The sequence below is a fragment of the Heterodontus francisci genome, unplaced genomic scaffold (genome assembly GCF_036365525.1).
Source record: "Heterodontus francisci isolate sHetFra1 unplaced genomic scaffold, sHetFra1.hap1 HAP1_SCAFFOLD_43, whole genome shotgun sequence".
Lineage (NCBI taxonomy): Eukaryota > Metazoa > Chordata > Chondrichthyes > Heterodontiformes > Heterodontidae > Heterodontus > Heterodontus francisci.
Window position 1 is genome coordinate 15925653 of NW_027141852.1, and position 4544 is coordinate 15930196.

General features: G+C 44.2%; 1 non-coding gene across 1 annotated transcript; it reads right to left on the reverse strand.

Moving 5' to 3' along the window:
* Nucleotides 1-1830: 1830 nt before the first annotated feature.
* Nucleotides 1831-1904, reverse strand: trnat-agu (transfer RNA threonine (anticodon AGU)). Its single transcript has one exon. It is a non-coding gene; the product is annotated as a tRNA-Thr (tRNA).
* Between the last annotated feature and the right edge of the window lie 2640 nt (nucleotides 1905-4544).

Sequence of the window (4544 nt, forward strand, 5' to 3'; positions counted from 1 at the left end):
AAATATTTAAAGGACAGTCAGCGTAGATGCAGCTAAGATGTTTCTCCTGGTTGGGGAGTCGAGAACCAGGGGACGCAATTTCAAAATAAGGGGCAAGCCACTTAGGACAGAGATGAGGAGAAATGTTGCTCCTCAGAGGGTTGTGAATCTTTGGAATTCTTCACCCCAGAGGGCTGTGGAAGCTCAGTCATTGAGTATGTTTAAAGCAGAGATTGATATATTTCTAAATACAAATGGCATAAGGGAATATGAGGAAAGTGTGGGGAAAAGGGCATTGAAGTGGATGATCAGCCATGATCATATTGAATGGTGGGGTAGGCTCGATGGGCTGAATGGCCGACTCCTGCTCCTATGTTCCTGACTCCACATGATCGATGAGACACAGCCTCAGGCCGACTTGTCGGGTGTTGCAAACAGATAACACTGCTTCTGATCTTCACCAGAACAGAGAGTGAGATGTAAAATTGATCATCAAACAGACTGTGAGAGAATACAACAGAATAAAACACATGGAGAGACACTGTGGAATAACAAATAGATTTGATTGGAATGTTGAATTTTGATTGGAATGAATAAAACACCAGAAACAACAGATTAAATTGGGACAGAAAAGAGAAACTGATGGGAAGAAGGAAGAAAAGAAAGGATGGATCTGTTCACTTTTTTCAGTTTTTTCACTGGTCCATCAAAGCTGGATTAAAAAACGATGCAAAAAACAGAGAATTTCACCAAAAAGGGAGATTAAATGCTGCCGAAACCTTGGATCGAAGGATGCCCCAACAGATCACCTGTTTAACTGTCTCCTCACTGGGGGATTTCAATCAATGAGCAATATTATTCTCTTCTTTTGTTAAATGAAACCCCTACTTTCACTTGGAGTTAATATCCCTGTCTTCCAACTCCTGAATAATAAAATTGTGAGTTTCGCGATATTTTCTGGACACATTTCCTGCTGAAAGAACTAAGAAATCTTTTCTAATTTACACAATACTATATACACACCCAACAAGCCTCCGAACCTAGCATCCTTGGTGCTGCTCTCTCTTCTCCCAAACCTCATCTCATGTGACTGTTACATCATCACTCTGATTGTGGGAGGGGTTAATCCCAGTTCTCTTCAGCATTAACCCTTTACATCCTCATACTGCACTGTCTGTCCAAAAAAATCGGTGGAGGGAACTTGAATTATCAAAACAGCAACAGCTGCCAGTTGAAAATCAACTCAACCCATCAGAGAGAGACTGTCAGAGAACTTCCTGCATCCAGTCCTGACCCTGTCACATTCAGCAGTTGCTCACCCAGACCCCACTCTCATCAACACTGAACATTTTTACTGAGACCCTTCAAATACTGTTTATACTGCCGCAAAAATCATAGTTCACACTGTAGTATTAAATATAACAAAGTTTAATATCTTCTCACCGTTTCTCGGTAACCACATGAGACATAGGTTTTCTTATTTGGTTCCTATGATTTTTCTTGTTCCTGACTGACAAATATTCCAAACCTCAGATAAACCCTCCCACTTGCGTCATGTCCCAGTCTCGGTTAAAAGCAACACATAATGACACAAACACTCTCCTTCAGTGAGATTAATATCAAGCTGTTTTCCAGGTTGAATGTAACTGTGAACAAATTTATGTCAAAGAAGTTACCTTTGATGTATCAGCACTGAAGTTCTGTACAAGGAGGAACAGCCATTCCAAACTCAGATCCTTCACAAAGGCTGTTTTTTTGTGTGATTGAAATTCATCATTTATTTTGAATTAAAGTTCACAAGACACAGATGTCAATGTTGAAACTTTTCAAGTATGTTGCTACTGTGAAATAAGGCTCTGCCGGGAGTTGAACCCAGGATTTTTTATTTACTAGACAAGTGCTTTAACCAACTAAGCTACAGAGCCAGATCACGAATGTGCGTGCAATTGAAATCAGAGGAAGGCCTTGTAGATGGTGGGCAGGCTTTGGCGAGTCAAGAGCTGAGTTCGTCACGGCAGTGTTCCCAGCCTCTGACTCGCTCTTGTAGTTGTAGTTGTAGCTGTAGTTGTAATTGTAATAGGCAACCGTCCGTCTCGGAAGACGATGGGCTACACCCGGGGTGTACGTCACTTCTGTATTAAACATCGTTTGTTGTGGCTGCAGAGGATGACTCGTGAGTGACGATACCTTCCGCAGCTGGTACAGATGAATATCATTGGCCCGAGGTCGACTGATAATTTTTCCTTCCTCTGAGCTCTCTTACCCACCATCTGGTCATTTCTTTTGTCCTCTGCTTTTCCCATGGTCTTCCTGAATGCCTTTCTCCAGGAATTCCAGTCAGCAGGAAGGACTTCCCATGCATTGACTCCAATCCCAGTCACCTTGAGATCTCGCTTTGCAGATGTCCTTGTATCACAGACGTGGGTGACCTGTTGGTCTCGTGATGATAGCAAGCTCACCATCGAGCGTGTCTTTGGCAATGCGACCGTCATCCATTCAGCTCACATGACCCAGTCAACAGAGTCACTGCTGACTCAAGAGGGCAAACATGCTGCAGATCCCTGCACGCTGGTGTACTTCTGCATTCGGCACTCTGTCCTGCCAGGAGATGCCCAATATCCATCTGAGACAGCGGAGGTGGAAGCTGTTCAGCTGCTTTTCTTGGCTTGCATAAGTTGTTGATGCTTCTCTACTATAAAGGAGGGTGCTGAGAACACAAGCCTGGTACATGTGGAGCTTTGTATTTTCGATCAGTTTGCTGTCGGTTCACACTCGTCTTCTCAACTTTGACATGACAGCTGCAGCATTGACAATCCTGGTGCTGATTTCAGTATCAAGGGACAGGTTGCTGGTGATTGTTGATCGAAGGTCTGTGAAGCTGTTGACAACCTCCAAAGTGAGGCTGTCGATGTTGATGGAAGGTGGAGTCTCTACGTCCTGGCCCATAACTTTGATCTTCCTGCTGCTGATCGTCAGTCCAAACTCCTTGCAGGCCAGGGAGAACCGATATACAAGCTGCTGTTAATGAACTTCATTATGGGATGTCAGCACAGCGTCATCAGCAAAGAGCAACTCACAGACCAAGAACTGACTCATTTTGGTCTTGGTGCGCAGTCTTGCCAAGATGAACAGCTTGTCATCAGCTCTGGTATGCAGGTGGACACCCCCATCTGAGTCACTGAAAGTTTAAAATAGCAGCATGGAGAAGAATATGCCAATTGTAAAGGATGTGAGCTGTGAGGAGGTTACAAGGAGGTTTCCAGGGGACTTGGACAGGATAAGTGAATGAAATGACAGATGGAATATAATGTGAATAAGTGTGAAGTTATTCACTTTGGTAGAATAAACAGAAAGACAGAATATTTCTTAAATGGTGAGAGGTTAGGAAGTGTTGATGTCCAAAGGGACCTGTGTGTCCTTGTTCATGAGACACTAAAAGTTCGCATGCAGGTGCAGCAATCAATTAGGAAGGCAAATGGTATGTTGGCCTTAACATGAGGGGTCATGAGTGCAGGAATAAAGATGTCTTGCTGAAATTGTATAGAGCCTTGGTGAGATCGTGCTGGAGTATTGTGTACAGTTTTGGTTTCCTTATCTCAGGAAGAATATACTTGCCACAGAGGGAGTGCAACGGAGGGTCACCAGACTAATCCCTGGGATGGTGGGATTGTCTTCTGAGGAAACTGGGCTTGTATTCCTTAAAGTTTCATTTAAAAGGCCATTTAAAACTGAGATAGGGTGGTTTTTCTTCACTCAGGTTGGTGAATCTTTGGAATTCTCTACCTCAGGGGTTTGTGAAAGTTCAATCATTGAGCATGTTCAGGACAGAAATTGATAGAAATCTTGATACTCATGACATCAAGGGATATGGGGAGAGCGCGGGAAAGTGGTGTTGAGGTAGATGATCATCAAGGATGTAATTGAATGACAGATCAGGCTCGACAGGTTAAACTGCCTCCTCCTACGTTCCGAAGAGAGTTTGCACCAGGACACAGCCCTGTTTTACCCCACTGCTGACCGTGAAAGTGTCTGATGTTGCTCCATTGTAACTGACGGAACTGTGCATGTTCTCGTGGAAAGAAGAGATGACGCCCAAGAGTTCAGGAGGGCAGCCTAGTTTCCACAGCAGTTTGAAGAGTCTGTCTCTGCTAACAAGATCGAAGGCCTTGGTGATGTCTATAAAGACAATGTAGAGTGGTCTGTACTGTTCACAGTACTTCTCCTGTAACTGCCGAAGTGAGAAAACCATGTCAGCTGTCAATCTACCAGCTCTGAAGCTGCACTGAGACTCAGGATAGATGTGCGATGTCAGGTTCTGCAATCTGGTCAGAGCAATGCGAGCAAAGACCTTCCCCACAATACTTAGCAAGGAGATGCCTCGGTAATTGCTGCAGTCACTGCGATTCCCCCTTATTTTTGTACAAGGTGACAATGTTTGCATCACGCATGTTTAGAGGCGCAGATCTCCCCTTCCAACAGAGACACAGGAGTTCATGGAGATGCTGCAGCAGAGCCGCTTTTCCACTTTAGATGATTCCAGGTGGAATACCATCATTTCCCAGGGC